Genomic DNA, 19597 nt, shown 5'->3' on the forward strand with positions numbered 1-19597 from the left:
ATTCAAGAAGGCATTTCAGATGTCAGAAATAGTTTTTTGTCTTTATCTTCATGTTAAATTCATATTGATTTATATTTTACTTGGATTGTTTGTTGAGCTCTTGAGCAAAGGCTATGATAGAGAGAAAGAAAAAGTGCTTGACGAAGTTGGAACACCACAGGGTAGCGGCCAAACACGTTGGGAACTTCTTGATAGTTCGGTTGGTGGTGGATTCTGTTAAGGAGTTTTTTATGTGCTTAGCAGCTTGTGTGCCTAAGCAGCTCACTGGTTGGTCCAGTTGCAAAAGCTGAAGATTGTGGGCGTGTCTGAATTTAGGTTGCCCTTAACAACACCCTTAGCAACAGCCTTTTTCCTGAGCTTATGGTTAGCAGTGCTAGGAAATAGAAACTGTGCAGTAAGCACAAAATCTGCTGTTAAGTAGCTCTTTTAAGGGCCTGCTTCTAGTGGATAAGTTTAACGTTACTGCAAGAACTGACATCGTAACTTTGCAGCTTTTAATTTTTTTTTTTTTAACCAAGTATTACCCGTTAAAAATAAAATATCTCAGCGTGATCCATCCATTCCCACCATCTATAAGAAAGTACAAGTAGATTAATATACACAATAGCACATTTACAGTAGAGTGTATGAGCTTTAATATGGTATTTTACCCCACAATGTACTTTTATAACAGTACATCCAGTGTCCCTTGTGACTGGCTTAATGGGTATCTACCAGGTTATTTCAAACCATTAATTGTACGGCGTATTATGTAGATGATTTTATTTTTGGATTACTGTTCAACATAAACCGATAACGCAACCTTTGGCAGTTTTGTTATGCACAAAATATTCCTGGTAATTGATGAATCTACGAAGACGTTAAATATGATGATGGTAAAGTGTATTGACCGAAAGTAGCTGGGTTCGATTTCTGGCCCATTTGATACAAAAATTAGTAGTTGAATTTGAAAAAACCTTTGTTTATTCAAGAAACTTTTCAAGATTTTGTTGAAGGTACTGCACACACATCCAAATTGCATGTGGATTAGGTTTTTACTCTCTAATCTATCTGACCCACTGGGTTTTGTCATGTTGAGATTTTCTTCAAATATCTAAAAGCTGACACTTCTTCAGCATTCATGTCTTCACAGAGGTAATGACTATCCTGCTGGTAATGAGTTTTACAAAAATGTTAACAAGATTTGTCTTTTTTTATATTATTTCTCATTAGAAACGTACACCACATCCAGGATCGTTGCCAAGTGGAGACGAAAACACCAGACCTAAAGAAGCTAACGGTACCTCACATCCAAACTCACATGATCGATCCAGTGATGTAAGTTGATTCATCTTATTCAATAAACCTTGAATTGGTCAATGCATTTTGAGTTACATTAATTGTTGCAGAATATAACATAAGCATTAGTGAAATCTGGACTATTCCATTTCACGAGGCGAAATGCATTCATAGATTCATGTCGTTTGAAATTTCACAATAAACACAAAATAGTTAGAGAAAAAACAACAACCTCTTAACAATGTGGATGACTAAATGAATGTGTACTCATATAGATACCAATCTTGTCCTCCATGACGCAACCTTGCCCTGGGTAATCGGGCAGGGAACGATTAGTTTGGATTTGACTCTGCAAAGCATCCAATAACTATCCATATTAAACAGGCCCATCCAATAATAATTTTTTGGAATCATTCAAAGCATCCAATAACCATCCATATTGGACAGGCCAATTGAATAATAATTTTTGGAGCATTTGATCGAAGCATCCAATAACTATCCATATTGGACAGGCCAATCATATAATAATTTTTGGAGCGTTCAAAGCATCCATTACTTATCCATATTGAACAGGCTATCCAAGAACAATTTCTGGAACATGGAGACAGTAAATACAGCAAAGTAATGGATTACATGTGACGTGGATTCCACCAATCAACAGCAATGATATGTGTATGGTATATGATGGTGAATGTCACATGGCATTGAAATGTAGTGACTTTTTTAAGTCCCTTTTGTAAAGTGGAATTTGTATCAACACACTTAACATTCATTCTGTCGTCCACTTGTTATCTCAATGGTCTCCCTCATGTTACTGCAAATATTGGATTGCTTTCACAGTCTGGATCAAAACAACTTTAAAGAGATGGATGGAAATATGAGTCAGAAACCAGACATAGATTAATGAAAATTTGTCTCAAGCTTCACATTCTTTAAGAGGGGCTCCAAGGTCACATTAAATTTAGTGATTCACTCATTTTCCAACAAATGTCCAGGTCTCCATTTTAAAACGGTGCATTGCCTTTTCTGTTTGTGAATGAATGTTGTTGCTAGAGATGCAGTTAGGATCTGCTGATACCTTGCTAAAGGCTGATGGATTCAACAATCGTGATGAAACTCTTTGAGAGTTTTCTGCTGATTTCTCAATTAGTAGACAAGTTTTGACAGAAGCTTTCACTGGTGACTTTTATTGTGCGTTTCTTGATAATGTTACCTTCAATCAGTATTACGCTCACAAAAACTAAACTAGAATCCTCTAAACTATATGAACATATTGGATACTAGCATCAATTCAATACACTCTCCGACACCATGGTCATCATCAAAAGAGAAATGAGCGACAAAGAAATTGTAATAAATGGCAGCCACTGGTAGATTGGTAAACTAGCCTTAATTTCTGATAAATGGCGCGATATTAAAGCTGAATTGAGGATGATTAAATGGAATGAAAGTGACCTTGTCCAACCATAGAGCTGTAAGGTGGAACTAAGTGACTGTACTGGTTCATTACATACCATGGTTAGTAAACACCTTTAGTGAAGGAACAGTTAAGCAGTTTTTATTAAAAAAAAATTCAACACTGTCTGAAGCGTGGGTTTGTGGTCTGAAAACTCCTTATTCATGATGTACAGTACCTTGGTACTTTTTGTGAGGTTTATTTTACTTGCATTTGCTGGATTGGCTTATTTTCACATGGTACAAAAAGGGCAATAGAACCACCACAGTGATGTCAAATTTGTTCTGTTGTCCTTATCCTCAGATCTATGAAAGTAACTACAGCTTGAATGGTAGGGGAAAATAGGACCCTTTTTGGTTTAATATAGGAATCAGCATTCTTTATTGTTATTGAAGTACTGGGAACTCAATGAAGGTATTTCATGTGTTTTTGGAAGGATAAATGTATGTACATGTTGTAGGGATCACTTTCATGAACATTTTTCACAAATTGAGCAATTAAAAAAGAAAAAAAAAAAAAAAAAAGACTTATTGGCAACAATAAGCAAGTCCGAATTCAAAAGGTGATTTATCGGCTACTTGGGTTTAAATGTCAAACCTTTCCCAAGATTTGACCCCTCTTGTATCAAGTGTCGTCATTCAAACTTGATACAGGGGACTGACAGAAGGCAGGGTCAACATGGATGTCCAGAGTGGTGCTACATGCATGATGAGGCCCTCGTCTTCAGCAAGCATACCAACGCACTATATACATGACAGCTTGCCATCAGGGTAGGCACTCGGCCAAACTGATTCACCCACTCACCCCCTTGATGTTTGCAAACATTTTGAAAAACAGCTTAGCACCAACCCTTGAGTTACAGACCCACCTCTCACTCTGGGCTGCGTCCTCGCCGAATCAAAAGCACTTAGCGCAGTGTTGCATGGGGTAAGGCTCATTGAACGACCAGTGATTATAGGGTTATTAAATGTGCCTGACTAAGGGGTGGTTGAGAACTGATGTCACTAGTAGAATAAAAGAAACGACAAGTGCCAGTGGCCATTAAGTCATTGTCGGGCATGTTTGAGATGACCGTAGGCATCAAGCCATGCATGCCAGTTCATTAATTCATCCCATGGTTGGACTGTGCTATCTCATCCCTAGCCACTCTGGCTAGATGGATCTATTTTATATCATTTTTTTTCCTTCTCTGTCTCCTTAAGAAACCCAAAAGTACTGCGATAACATTGTCGTGTTTACTCGGCAAAATCTTCCCGGAACTGTGTGTTTACTCAAAGCTCGGTTTGACAAGTACTGATGATAGCTTTTTTCGTGTCTCATCAAAATCATGGACCATATGCTTGGCTTATTTAGTGCTTTCAACCGGAGGAATGGTGTAGCATAGAGCCTTGACGTTGATGTTACTGCCGTAATGATGATCGTTTATTTCAAGCGGTCGTTGTCATTGTTTACTTGGATCAAAGACAATGAGTCGTGATTTGAGTTTGGTTTAGTAAGAATGATTGGAATTATGTTTTTCAGTCATTCTGTAGAGGGTGTGTTGGGTTGTCTAAACTAAGTCAATAGTCAGTACTCTGATACATACAACAAACTTGTCATGTGTCCTGTATAAGGGAATGCTAAATACATTTAGAGTTCTTGTGAGAAATATTCAAAGGTAGGCTTGTAGATTGGTAGGCACTCCAAAATACAATGACCATAACAAAATAACGAGAAGTACTGCAGTTGTTCATGGTATAAACTATTCTGAGAAAGGATCCCCTTCATACATGGTTTGGGTTCACCTAAAATCATTTGAATCTGATAAAGGATTCAAGAATGAATTGGTTCTCAGATTCCTGAGGGCAGGTGTCGGTTTGTAAATGCTGTGGCCAGAGATGTGGTTGGTACCCGCTGTCAACTAGCTAGATGAGATGTGGTTGGTACCCGCTGTCAACTAGCTAGATGTGAATGGATTTGTTTTACCTCCATGATGATTTTACATTCTTTTGAACATACTGTGACAGAGTGCAGCTCAAACTTTCACTTTTTTGGTATCTTTTTCTATAATTTTGCCGATACATCAGCATTATTTTGACAAAAAACAGTCTATAACCTTATCTTGAACTGAAAGTAAACTCATCACAATCTAGTCTTTTCTGATTCTAGAATCTAAATAAATAAACTTTGGTTGTTTGAGGGTGGGAAAAGTGGCATTTCAGTATTGCTAAAGTTTAACATTTAGTCTATTTTCTATACCATCCGCCCTGGTAATAGTTAAAAAGCAGGACAGTTCTTTTTAGAACTGAGAAGTCTCCCGAACTTCCGATTATCTACTCCGCGGCAGTAGAATAAAGCAAGACAGTTCTCGAAGAACAAACTCTACCTGGCAAGTAGATACACACATGGTGTTACCGCAAACCAAATATACATTGATACCTCACCGTGCAATGCCTCAAATTTAACATTGAACTTATGAAAAAAGAAATGTTTGTTTATTGATTGAATAAGGTCAGGGAGCTAAGTTGATTGTGCATCATAGATTCTGTGGGACAAAGCCAGCAGTCTTCACCATTTCCACTCCGTGTATCTATTTTTGATTGATTCTGCACACAACATGTGTTGCATTTTCGTTGTGATTTATCAAAATATGCCTCCGGCATTTTCAGAAAATTTATAACAAATATAACATTTTTATTGTTCCGGAAGAGGAATCTAGACTGGATTTTAATAATGAATTTTGTTTGGACTTACACTGAACTGTTCAAAAGAATAATATTATTTGTGGTTGAGTGGTAATGTTTGCATATTGCAAGCTATGCAATGCGATATACTCTGGTGCCCAATGCTGCGAATGCGGACTGTTTACAACCAAAGAAGCAGAAAACAATTTTAGTTTGACTTTGCCAGACCCTTGGGTGATTCTAGAAGATGTTTCCTCTCTCCTTCAGTTAAAAAGAACAGAGACACTGAAAAGGATAGGCCTATACAATGGAAATGTTATTGAGCGCAATTCCCCTGGCGTGGCTCGGCGATCCGGACGCTGGGCTATAAGGTGGCAGTCCCTCGCGGGAGCGCACGGGGGCAAAATCCATACAAGCGTTGAAAAAGCTTTTAAGGATCGGATGAGCTGGCAAACACTGCCTGAAGTTATGTGCATTTGGTGCTGTGGACTTGAAGGGGATATGTCCCACGTTGATTATCTAATGTGGTCAGGATATCACAGCGTACTTTTCTTTCCATTCTCATCTTCTTTACTGGGGGGGGGGGGGGTTGGTACAAGGTGGCTGAGTCATACTGCTAAGATGCATTTGTGGGTTGGTTTGCCGTGTAAACCCCACTTGGCTTGGATGGGCTATTGTTACACGTACATGTGACTGAGATAGGGGGAAACAAAGACAATGGTGGAAGGGATAGGACATGAATGTAGCGTATCCCGTGTTTCCAGTTAAAACGTATGGGAAGAGGAAGGGGTTTGTCTGTCATGTTGGAAGTGATGTGAAGGGTTGAGGCTTGGTTCTCTGTCTGTAAAAGGAAATATGAATATTTCATGAGGCTATTGAGAAAAGTGTGTTTGAAAGTGTCAGTCTTGGTTGTTATGACACAGTATGAAACAGAGTTTACAGATCAGGGACAACTGATATCCTTGGCCTGGAAATTCCTTTTGAGAGGGCAACGCCATTTTCATTTTGCAAAGGGCACTTCTATTTGAAATCCTCAAAGTCTATGGGAAGCTTTTGAAAGGGCATCAAGGCAAAGGACCAGGGCACCTTATAATGGTTTACAAGGTGCTACGGCGCATTTAGCAGCCACAGCCTGGAACACCGGGGCCAACCCCTTCTCTTTTTGATAAGTGCACTGGGTTCTTTTACATGCCTTACACAACATATGGGACCAACGGCTTTACGCCCCATCCAAAGGAGGAATTATAATTCTGATACTCTGCCTGATCTCTCATTAACATGTAGAGCATCTTTAGAACTAAACGATTACTTTGAATTTTCAGCAATTGTGAGCACAGATCATGGCTGACACATTTAAGACAATAGTCACAAACAGTAAATCATATTTTGTGTTATCAACTATTACATGAAATAACAAACCTGTGAACATTTGGGCTTCATTCGTTGTGCGAGTCCAAAGAAAATAATAAAAAATGTTCAGCATGTAAACAAATAGTCCTTAATTTTGGTTGTAACAACTGAAATCAATTGTTGCGTTATTTTTTTTTTTCAGTTTTCTTCAATACAACTTTATTTCAGAGCAAAATATTTCACCAAAAGAAAAGGTTCTTGTATGAATGTAATCTGTTTGCTTTTAGACAAAAGTTTGACGATGTTTTCATTCCTTACCAATCCTGTATAATACCCTCAGAAACTTAGAGTAGGCCCACATACTTACAACATGTCTACCTTGAGTTGAAAGTATAGTTTGCCCTGAGACGGCAATTTCCTCGCGTTTACTCATGTGCTCAAAGACAAAGCAAACTGTGGGGAGAACATCGCTACTATAATTTGTCCTCCTCTATAAGGTTCGGTATGCTTTTAATCAGTCCACAATTAATACTGTGTTCATTATAACTAATATTCTTATACTGTGAAACCATCGTTGAGACTACATGATTGGTGATGCTCAGTAAACCATCCTCATTCATTAAAGTCAATTTCAAAGAGATTTTCTGAGTGGTCTTCTAATTTGTAATTTGTATTTTCTCCCTTTTTCCTCTTTGCGTTGTAGGTGAGTTCTCATTCCAGATCGGGGAGTGGTTATATGGTAAGTATTGTTAACTCCTTGGTTTGTCCAATCAGAGATATTATTCGGGAGTCACACTATAGTGTGCCTCTACACTCTACCATGGAGAGTATATTTTCACCAAAAGCATGAAAAGCAGTAGACTGGTCCCCTGTATCTGCAAGGGTAAAGACATGCACTGGTCTTCTTAGAAATTTGAGTTGAAGGAATTTTTAAAAATTTTTTAAATATGAATTGAGAAATGTTTTCCACCAAAAGTTTATCGGTGTAAAAGATGTTAGATATTTTTGAAAAAGGAGCCCGTTTTGCTTAAAACTTTCATGATCTGTGTGAAAAAAATACCAAATATTCGTGAAAAGTCACCCTATCTTTGTGGAAAAAATACAAAATGTTAAAAACTACCTGATCTGTGTGAAATGTACCAAACCAAAGGTTCTTGATTTGTGTGAATCAAAAACAATCAATCGTGAGAATATTAAGAGTATTCAAACACTGAAAGTAATTGTTGGTTTCATAAAAGCCTGACTGCCCATGTTGCTGCTCTTTTTAAAAGATGACATGTAAAGACTAAAGGATTTAAGTAAAAAATTTCTTTTCCTCCCAAACTGTGTATGAATTGTACCTTTGTGTGAAATGTTGTGATTTTTCATTGCCATACATGTATCATGTCATGAGGCAGAATCTGCACCCCTTGCGGCAACTTCCAATTGATTTTTTATAGTCACTCTAATTAATGTTCATGTTATTATTTCGCCTTGTTATAGCAACCTTTCCCTCAGCTTGTTTATTCACAAATTATCCGATTAGGTGTTTTTTTATGCGCGATTGAATGCCCCAAGCATTATTTCCCCAAAGCCTAAAATGAAATCCCGTCAAATACTGACCCGGTGGTTATTTCCGTGTGACCTTTCCGTCATTTAATAAAGCACCCAAACAAGCTTGTGTCCCGTGCACCACCTTGTCTGGTGTGATAGCACGCATTATTAATAAATCCTTACATTATACATGTAATCCATTTGGGAGAGGCAGTCGGGGCTGTCGCATTTTCCGCCGCGGCGTGCAATTTACGCCACAATGATTCTCCAATTCCGCACACATGTCCACACACTGCAAATTGTTCCGTCACTCTTGTTTTCCCCCATCGCTAACTGATTGGATTCCCTGTCCATGCCCTGCGGGGAGAGAGAAAAAAACCCGAGAGAAGAAGAAGACAGCATCCAAGACGGAGAGAGAGAGAGGGGGAAAAAATGGATGGCCACGTTTGGAAATTTAATTTCGGCGGTGGATGTCTCGGTTGCCTGAATGAGTTTAGAAGAATTAGCAGGAGCGGTTTTTTGAGATGAGTTGAAGGGGGGAAGTTGGAACATGCGATAGCATCACTATAAGAAGTGCATTGTACACATGGTGTATTATACACCAAGACTTGTGTTCTATATAACGCCAGCTTAACGCACATCTTGCAGACCGTGTGGTTGGTTCATTGACGACTTCAACTATTTTTTCTCTCCTGAAGACGAGCAGAGTATTCTGTTCGAGACATCGAGACCACACTGGCTCTTTTTGAAGCCAACACTTGTTAAAAAGAGATTTACACATGACATGGTTGTACCCACAAGTTTACTATTAATTTATAGTTTCTTCCTATTTCTTTCTGAAAGAAATTTGTCTTGACAAGAAAACATTTTGGTAAAAGGTTCAATTGCAAGGGTAGATGAGGAATACAATCATATAAGTCTCTGGACCGTATTCTTGGTGTGATTGAGGCGATGGTTGTGATAGTAATTATTTGTTAACTATTCTAGTCGCTTGTTTGCTCTGTGAGTTGACTGTATTTTACATTAGATTATACCACCCCATTAAAATGTTGCCATTGATGGTTTTGTGAAGAGAGACGTTCGGCCATTATAATTCTATGACAAAGTCCCCATTTAGAGGTTTATTAAATTAAGGGGATGGATAATATAAAAACATAATAATTGAAGAGAAATTGAATCTGACGGCTTTAGTTCATAGTGTTTGGTGATTGGATTTCCTTTCACACTGGAACATACAAGAAGAGGAAATTATGAAGTGCAAACAGAGTTTCATTTGAACGCTGCTCTAACCGTAAACTGCAAGTTGTTAATTTTAACAGAGGATGATTTTCTTATAGGATCATCAAGATGGAGTTTCTAGCTTTGCGATACAATCAATGTAAAGCAATTCATTTACTCTGTAAAATGAAGCTGAAACCAAACCCTTTTATCAAACTCGTAATTTTTTGTAAAAGGTTTCAGAAGAGAGAGAATGTCGAGCAGGATATAAGGTCAGAAAGAAAAAGAAACCCATTTTACTCTCAATCAATATGGCATCCCCGCAGATGTGGCCGGCATTGTCGCTAAGCCTGTCTAGGGAATCGCATGATCTGTTTCATTTATGGAGTCACGTATGGGGTATTAAACCCTGGGCTTTGCTGCATTGATGATCTGGTGTGATTGGGGACTGTACTACCTTAAGAATAGGTAAGGCTCTCTGTGGAGAAGGGGAGGTTAGTTGAAGCCGGGGGAATTCTCCGCTACTCAGTGGGAGGGAGAGAGACTGGACTAAAGTTACTCATCGAACATTCACATATTCATGTACGCCATGGATATCAATCACAGTGTCAGTAGGACTCCTTTGTGGCGCATTGTACTTGGACAATATGTGTCCCCCCCTTCTTGGAGGGAAAAATCTCTTTAGAGAGTTATGAAGTTGTTTGAGTTGAAGTCGGGTAGGCTGGGGAATGGGAAAGAGCGTGAAATCCTTCCGATAAATCACATGGATGGCGTCAAACATCCTGTCTCTAAATGTGCCCTGTAGACTCTTAATGTAGAGCGGCCATTTTGTTTTACTTTCATTTAAAACCATAACCAAACTAAGGCTTGGGAGAGAATTATAGTCTTACCCCCTTGTTGTTGTGACGAGAACCAGTATGCTTTATTGCTATCGCCGTCGGGAACAAGACAGAGATGTTTAGATCTATTGGAGTTTGACTTATCATAGAAGATCTCAAGAACATTGAGTAGGAAGGGGGCAAATGCAGCCAGTAGAGGAGAGCTCTATCTCCGATAACAAAAAGCTGATCCCCAGGAAAACTGATAAACTTTTACAGATCTCATGAGCATCGGTCAAAACATACGGAGAAACAGAGGTCGGTAAACATTCTGCTTGGGATCTCTTAAATGAAGTGATCTCTAGTAAGATTATAACAGTGGTTGAGGTTTTCTTTCTGAATATTGATCGGGCTGATGTAGGGTTCGCAGGCCTGTATGCTTCATTTTTCTAAAGGCAAGGGCACCAAGGGCATGTTCTCCTTGATAAAGGGCAGCCTATGAGGAAATTGTAAGTTTCTACTATAGTATTTAAAGGGCACCAGGGCACCAAGGCAATGACCACGGGGCATGGAGGCAATTGCCCGTGTTGCCTTCTCGAAGCATCAGGCTCGGGTTAGAATAGAGTCTGGAATGTAATCTCCCATATCTTATGGCCATTAAAAGAACACGTTGCCTTGGATTGGACGAGTTGGTCTCTGAAAAGCATTTGAAACCGTTTGTTCTAAAATGCATATGGTTACTAGATAATTTAAAAGTAGAGCATTATGCATAATGATCCACACAAACATGCCTCGACATTGCACGGTTTTCTTTTTACGTCGATAAAAAAACACAGTCGGCCATTTTGTGAAGTCAAAATTTTGACTCCATAAAATTGCCGACCGGATTCAAATGCTTTTCAAAGACCAACTAGTCCGATCCAAGGCAACGTGTTCCTTTAAATATAAGTGTTCAAGATGAGGTTGATTCTAATGCAGATTTAAGACTTTAAGACGTGAGGTTGATTTTCTGTACCAAGAAGAGGCTCTTAGAATGACTGTTGGTGCCCGTGAATATTGTTTATGATGTTATTCTCCTGAAAAGGATCAAAGCAGACAGATCGAAACGTTGAGTTGTCAACCACTGGTTCTTTTTTGAACCAACACTACTGAAAAGAGATTTACATTAACACATGGTGTTACCGCAAAACGGGATTTTTTCTTCTTTTTCTTGTGGCATTGCCACCCACACTTGGTGAACGCTAAAAGTGTAAGGTGATGAGCTCAAACTGGGAAAAAGAGGTTTTAAATTGGTTGGCGACAGCGCTGTGAGGATGACGGTGTGATTAAGGAGGGATGAGAGCCTTGAATGGTGATAGTATTGTTAACCCATGATTTGAGATGCGTTAGAAGAGGTCGTCGTGATTTGTAACCGAGATTTAAGTTTCTCCGAATCACGAGCATGGGTTCAATGAGGGTTAACACATACTGTCAAGTGTACAGCCATACTGATTGTAGATGAGATAGAGTGTTGAAATGGCCAACCTTTATGTGAAGGCATGACTAAGGGGAAGTCGCTACCACCTTTTCCACAGTTTCAATCTTCATCTGTCAACCTTCATGGGACAGTTATTGCAGTAATGGATGGAGCATATACCTTGTGATATTGGATCCAAACCACGTTGCATTCAGTTATTAAATCAGCAGTTTTATATGTTTATATGTTTAAAAAATATATAAAGTTGTTTGGGGGGCTGACTCCACCTACCCCTTTTGTGATGTCAATCGAGGCAGACTTTGCCTGCAATGCGTGTAGTAAACATACGTGCAAAGTACATGTGTGCCAAGTCGAGAGTTGGTACATTTCAAAAAGTGTTTTTCTGCATTCAGCAGCAATACACCTGGTCGGCATTGCCGGAAAAAAATTAAAATTTCTTTTTGAAACGTACAAACTCACGACTTGGTCTGTACATGTACTTTGCAATTGTGTGTACTCTACGCATTACAGGCAAAGTCTGCCTCGATTGACGTCACGAACAGCGCCCTCTCGGGTCGGGGTCTACTCTTAAATTTGTAAATAACATAAGAACTGATTTTTTAAAACCTTAGTTAACTGTTTATTCACATTCCACTCATCAAAACACATATATTAGTGACAAAAGCTTTATTTTGAAAAAATACCACTTCCAGGTGACTTTAAAGTTTCCTTGATTAAGTTGGGGGGAAAAAGACCCCCAGAATTGTTCTGTATTTTAAAAAAAAAGTAATTTAAATTGTTTTTAGGTCCAAAGATCTTTTTTTAACACACCACATAATAATTATTTATTTAGCACTCGGCTACTCTGTTTTTGTGTGTGTTTTCCCCCCATTTTTCTGTTTATTGTCTTTTTCTATTTTTATGTTATTTTTACGCTTGTTGTATTGTAAATAAAAAGCCGACAATCTCTGTTGACAGTTCTAGATGGTCATAACCATACGTTCTCTCTTTAAGAGCATTACATATTTTTTTTCACATTTTTTTTTTTTAACGGGAATCACAGATTGTTTGAAAATGGCAGATTATAATAATTCCGAATAATCCTCCTTTTATTAAACACTTGTTAGCCATAAGACCGCTAGAACTCAAATCATTTATATTGAAGCAGCTTGTCGATTTCTCCTTTAGGTCAGCGTAGCTCATCCAGATTAAAGCTCCAAACCCCCCTCACAGCTGCCTCCTCGCCAAATCTTTCCCTTTCGTAATAGTTTGAAAACCCTTACCCCTAAATCTTTTGATGCCATACACCATTGGGCCTTTACAAGACGAATTAGATAGCTAAGCCGTATAATTTCCCTTGGGTAGAATGTCCCAGCAGGCTGGCTTAGCTCTATTCATCGAGCGATCTCCCTTCGGCTTTCTCCGCCATCTCCATCTTTTTATTCCTGCTCTTCTTCTTTTCTTCTTCTTCGTCGATCTTTTTTTATGAGTGAATTCTCCAAGCAAGATTTACCTAGATGTTTTTCTATTCTGTGCAGTTTCCGCTTGAGGTTTTATTTAGCTGGGGAGACTGATGGGTTGTCCCTGTACAGACTGCGTTGTGATGTCTCTCAAGAAAAGCATCATCTCCCACCTCCCCCTCTGTATGATTTATTCATTTGATTGTTTTGGAAACTGTAGTTGAATGGATTTGTATACCGTAATGAGATCGTTGAGGCACCTCTTGTGTTTGTTTGTTCGTTCATTTGTGGTGTTTCAATTGCGATAAAATACTCTGACACTTTCAAACTTGTATGTAATATCAGAGCTGTTTTTGGAGATATGGTGACTTTACAATGAGCAACGATATTTTGTTGCAAATCTTGCAAGTTTTCTGCTACTTCATCGTCCTGCTACAGTTTGTTAGGTATAATGATTTAATATTGTATATAACTTTCTAGAAATATGCCATACCCTATTTCAAGTTGTTGTCTTTTGAATCCTCTATCCATCCACACTCCCAAGGGACCGACTACCAATAAATTCATGTCCTCCCTCTCCATCTATGTGAAATAAGAGGAACCCAACCACGATGTCAGCACTTCAGCTGCTCAACAGGAGAAACCCTCATCTCTTGGTCCTCTTTGTTACAAATGTGTTCCGTTCCTTAGCGAGGCGGAAGTCTGGATTAGATGATTTATAGGAAGAATGTGATATTGGCATTCTCATAACCTTGGCTTCTATCTTAATGGAGTCAAACACAATGCTTAATGCTGATAATGCATGTAATATTAATTCTATCTGCCATTTATATTTTTTTTTCTTTCCTTTATATCCTTGGGTCTGGAGTGAATAGCTTAATCTTGAAAGTCTCAGAAAATTACTCAGGTAGATGGGGGACAGTTGTGTGGTATTTTTGTTATGGTTTATTTCTGGATGATTATTTGTTGGGATTCTGCTGAAGGTTATCTGACGAGTCCCAAAATTGGAAAGCTATCCTCGAGACAATAAAGCTCTTTACTCCAAATAGATTATTCAGGAAGCTTGTGTATCTCTCTAGGATTGATCAAATCTCAAGGGCCATTCATTTATTGTTTCACTTCTGTACTGCGACGTCTTAAAATGAGATCAATGATAACGCTTTGATTGGTTTATAGGTCAATGAGGGCATCCGAGATGGCGCATTGTTTATGGTACGTCTGATGAAAACGACGAGGCCAAGTTTGGTATTATTTCAAAGTGAAGCTCTCATTAAATTGGATAATATTATATTTGGTTCAATGAAGTGATTTAATCATCCAACTTTTGGGGATTATCACTTGTTTTTCCCAAGTAAGTTTTTTACTCGTGGTTCTTTGGAAAGACTGAAAATATTTTAACCACTGAACATGGCCATAAGTTCTCTATGTTTGTTTTGTGTCCAGGTTTTGAAACATTCCATAGTTAAGGGTGATAGCAGACTGGCTATAGTCTAACTAAGTATTGCAGAGCATTCAATATATTCATCATGGTGCCCGTTAGCCCAATCGTCAATTCGTGGCCACTTTTGTTGGTTTTTGTTATGTATTTTTTTCATCTGTAAAAATGAATAGATAAGCAGTTTTAAACAAATTATGTTTTGCTTGTACAAGTGTAAACAGTATGTCAACTTGGAAAACATGAAATTGTCAATGGACTGTATTGAATACGACGTCACGCGGCTCAAATATCAGACCTACAAGATGGTGTCTGTGCGTGTGCGTGCGTGCGTGTATGTGCCGTAGAAATCAAACCAGAAATGTTGCGTGCTGCGTGCTTCGATGATGTACGCGTTTGGACGCGCATACGGTTTGCCCTACAAGATGGCGACTTTTCATAGCAAAAAGGGGTTATTCAATACGGTCTATTCTGGACATGACTTTCACTTAGACGTCTGTCTGTACATGGAAGAAAGTAAAATCTTGCATCTCCTGTGGCCGCTATGGGCATTTTGGAAGAAAGTAAAATCTTGCATCTCCTGTGGCCGCTATGGGCATTTTGGTGCAAGTTGCTTGTCTCAGAAAATTGTATTGTTTTTTTTTATTATATTAAACTTGATCACATTAAACCTGTAACAATGAAAACACTACCAACCAGAGCTTGATGTAACCAATTGCTTCCACGCTTCCCCCACCTCGCCTGTCCATCTTTCCAGTATATTAAGACATACATACCCAGACCAAGGACATGACTCTCATTTACAACATTATTTGCCAACTGTTTCCATGGTAACGATAAATATATTGCTCAGTGGACCGTGCTACCACATATGATTAAAACAGAATGTGTTTACCGACTTCTGACTTCTTTGAGTGGGGGAGATATTTTACTGTCCAACCAGTCCAGTACACAGTGACTTTTATTTATGAATCAACTCGTTGTCTTTTTGTTGAGGAGGCCAAAGACACAAACATATGTCAATGAAAATATCCGTCAGAAAGAAATATACATCATATCATATTTATATCCTTATCATACATCATCAAGTCAGCTCAACAATGTTATGCCTTGGTTATGTACAAATGCATCATTGGCATTCAGAGGTACAGGCCTTGAAGTTCTTTTTTAAGAGGGTGGGGCATTTTAATTTTGCAAAGAGCACTTCTATTGTAAAATTGTAAAATCAATGGGAACAATTACTGAAAACTGACACCATATGTGATAGGACCCCAAAAAGGGGGAGGAGAGCGGGGGAAGCCAGAGAAATAAACAAAGAAAGGGTTGAAGATTTGAAACTTTGCCTGGTGGGATTTTCGTCAGATGAGGTTGCGGTAGCACCAAGTGGAAATCTCTTATGAGTAATATGGGTTCTTCTCAACGGTTCTTTTTAAGGCCGGTATGGTCGCGCGATGGAAATTTTGACGCGCGATCATAAAAAACACAGTTTATAGGCCTCAGCGATAACAATAAACTGTGTGTTTTAAGATCGCGCGTCAAGATTTCCAAAAACCAGCCTTTAGAACCAACACGACTCAAAAGAGATTTACACATGGTGCTACCGCAAACCTACGCTGAAAATAAATAGTTGTTTTTCTAATGAAAATTTCGCTTTTTGAATTTAACTAAAACCATTAGAAATTTATGCTCCCACCTAACAAAAGGAACATTCTTTGAACTTACTAAAAAATGACAACAAAGGTTTTTTATGGGGAGCAGTATCAGGAGGACCAATCAAAGACGCCGGACGCTAACAAATAACTGTGGTTCAAATCAAAGATTGAAAAGATGAGTCTTAAGATGTTGTTTGAATGATGACAGATCAGTGGACATTTTCTTGTTTAAATCTTCCCAAGAGGTCATGTTTCTTGAGGGTGTTTCGATAAAAGAAATCAAGTTACTTCTCAAGGCCTCCCCCTCCTTTCCCTGTCCTCTTGTCTTACCCACCAGTCTGCAAACATTTCAGTACCCTCTATCGACACACATCGTCCTTTTGATGCTTCATCAGAGCAAACAGAAATCTATGCCCATGGTGCATCAAATAATTGTGTGTGTCCGACCGAGATATCGGTGGAAATTTTCACGCTGTGTTGATCGGCGATCAATCATTGACGGAACCATGCGAGTTGCTCAACGTGCAACGCTTTCCTGTGTGGCTGCCTATTCTCATCAGGCGAGACTCCATGAGAAAACAACCGCTGCTCGGATGCACTGTGGTTGCATGGCAATTATTAATCACTTCTTAACGATATATTGTTGTCTCCCGCAAGATGCGACCATTCATCTTCTACAGAATAAGGGATGCAAAAATTTACATTTTGAAATATGGCAGAGATATCAGATTAAAGGCACTGTTTCTCAAACCATTAAACAATGGATGGTAGCCTTATAAAAAGGGACAATGTAACTCTAGTACCAAAATGAAAGAAATGTTTCAAGTAATAGCTCTTTTTTAAGAGAATCTTTTGTTTCTGCCACATGACACATATTCCCTCCCTAAATGTGTGACTTTCCGCTCATTTATCATTTTGACACATTGAAGTGCCGGTGTAGTTTGACAACATGTAATAACATTTCTGTCAAAAGCCCGCCCCTTCAAGCCTTGTAAAACACAAGCATTAATCATAGTTTACCCTCATAAAAATTATTTAATATTTGAATGCTGTATCAATTAAATACATTTTTACAAAGTCATTGCCTACTAGTCTTCTAGTTTATTTTAAAACCATTTTTCATGTATTTATTTTTAATTTTATATTTTACATATTCACACTTAAACAGCTCTCAGCTTACTTAAACTTCAATCAATCATCCTGATTTTTGTTGCTGTTGTACATAATTTTTGTCGATAGGCACTAAGCTGAGTTTACAAGTAAATTCACCCAGTTCTAAGTGTGTAAAGATCTACTTGTACATAAATAATGCAAGACGCATAAACATTAAAACATTCGCCACGCCATTGTGTACTCTCCATTGCTCATTGCACCTGCTGGTATGTGTAGACACCCTCATGCATATTCATGAGCCCATTGTAAGCCCTTCCCCATGAATTGTACACCTCATGTATATTCATGACCTAGTTTATTGTGCATTTACAGACTCTTTTTTTCCCTTCTTCTATGATCTCTTTCTATTCATGTGTACACACAGTGTGACAGCGAAAGCGAAGGAGATAGGGTATGTACAAAATCTTTGTTGTTTTCATTTTATTTTGGGGGGATATTTGGGTGGTTTGTCTTGGTTTTTTTTAGCAGAGTGGATGTTGAGGCTTATCGGCTTATCGGCTATGGATATTGTATAGGATTTACTGCTGTGAGGTGTTTAGGATGGTGGAAATTAAGCTGTATGAATTGTTGTAATTTGGTTTGTACACTGCTTAGGTCCAGTGCTGTGTTTGCATGGTGTACATCTACTGTTGGGTTGAAAACCCGGAATGATTGGCTTTCAGAAGCTAGATTCTTAACAGCCCTCTAGTTCTCATGAAGGATTTCCTCCAGTAAATACAAACAGGATGTATTTTAGGTGACTATTTTATTCCCATTGAAGAAAACTGCTTCCAGTGTTTACACTTTTGCCCCAGTGTGCTTTGTAATGTATGTGGTCTCAGTTTGTTTTGAAAACGCGCAGGATTTTAGTTGCGATTTTCAATTGTAAACAATATCATTGGAGGTTTTATCAGAAGTGGCTGTTTGTACATTTTTTAAAGGAATGTCTTGTCAGAGGCATTGTGATTTTTAGAAACTTGACTTGTTTATAATGCTGGTTGCAGTCATACTTTTAAGCATAAATTTCCATCTTGTCGGTTGTAGAAGTTAAACATTGATAAGGAGCCTCTTTGCAGGGTTCCCCAAGTTGCTATCTTGTCATGTTCCCTGTGTGCAATAGTAATAACGGATGCTGAATCTCATGATGGTAAATAGGGGACAGACGATTTGGTCCCCTTCCACATGGTTTTGGTTGCCTTTTATGGATGATGAGATTCCTTTAATAATTTTTCTTCACGTAGCACCTTTCTAGAAGTGGATTTTAGCCTTGTTCGGGGAGACCTTGCATTGTATAAAACAAAATGAAAAATTTATAAAAAATAGCTGAACCATTACTATGGTCTGTGAGGATTACTGTACAACAAAATAATAATAACAATATTCCTTGGTTTGATGGTGGACCGTCGATGTTAACTTCCCTGGGACTACCCTATGGTATTAGAAGTTGAAAAGCTACAGTTTATGAGTTGATGCCAATTGAACTAGTTTGTCAACTTTTAATATTGAGGGCACTAATACCAACTGTCCACCCCAAATAATCCTTATTTATTGTACAATAATTACCTCATACTTCTAACTTCACTATTGTACGTACAATATTGTGTAAATCTCATTTTGGAGGAGTGTTGGCTTTGAGAAGAAACGGTGTGGTCTTGACGCTTCAAAAAGTATACTCCGCTCGCCTTCGGGTCTTACTTTTTATTTTCTACACCATGCAAAGTTTCAAACATACTTTTATATAGAGTATTTCAGATACTCTGTGCTTTTTTGAATTGTCTTCACTTTTAATGCTGTTTCATCATTTTTGAGAGGTACCTTTGATTTGGCATTGGGCGGGCCTCATTTTGTATCCAGTTTATGTGACACTGAGTGTTCTAAAATCAAACACAAATGTCCAGTAAAGTGTTATGGAATAAAACAGATATTTGCAAGCCTGGTATAAATTTGCAAAAGTTTGGGGCTGATCATTCTTAAGTTTTGATAGTATTCTTCCAAGCTTTGAGGTATTTTTTAGAAAGAAGCATACGTTAACTTTTGTGGCCATTTTGCGAGTTTGGCAATGATGTTGCCGTAGTGATGCTGTATGACTTCATGATTTGTCCTCATCTAAGGAGATCATTAATGAA

The 19597-nt window shown here is 38.4% G+C and overlaps 1 long non-coding RNA gene across 1 annotated transcript; it reads left to right on the plus strand.

The window, feature by feature from the left end:
* The first annotated feature begins 1216 nt into the window (after positions 1-1216).
* Positions 1217-17934, plus strand: LOC117290925. Its single transcript, XR_004519101.1, has 3 exons — positions 1217-1317; positions 7451-7486; positions 17857-17934. It is a non-coding gene; the product is annotated as an uncharacterized LOC117290925 (long non-coding RNA).
* The last annotated feature ends 1663 nt before the right edge of the window (positions 17935-19597 follow it).

Source organism: Asterias rubens, chromosome 5, assembly GCF_902459465.1.
Source record: "Asterias rubens chromosome 5, eAstRub1.3, whole genome shotgun sequence".
Classification (NCBI taxonomy): Eukaryota; Metazoa; Echinodermata; class Asteroidea; order Forcipulatida; family Asteriidae; genus Asterias; species Asterias rubens.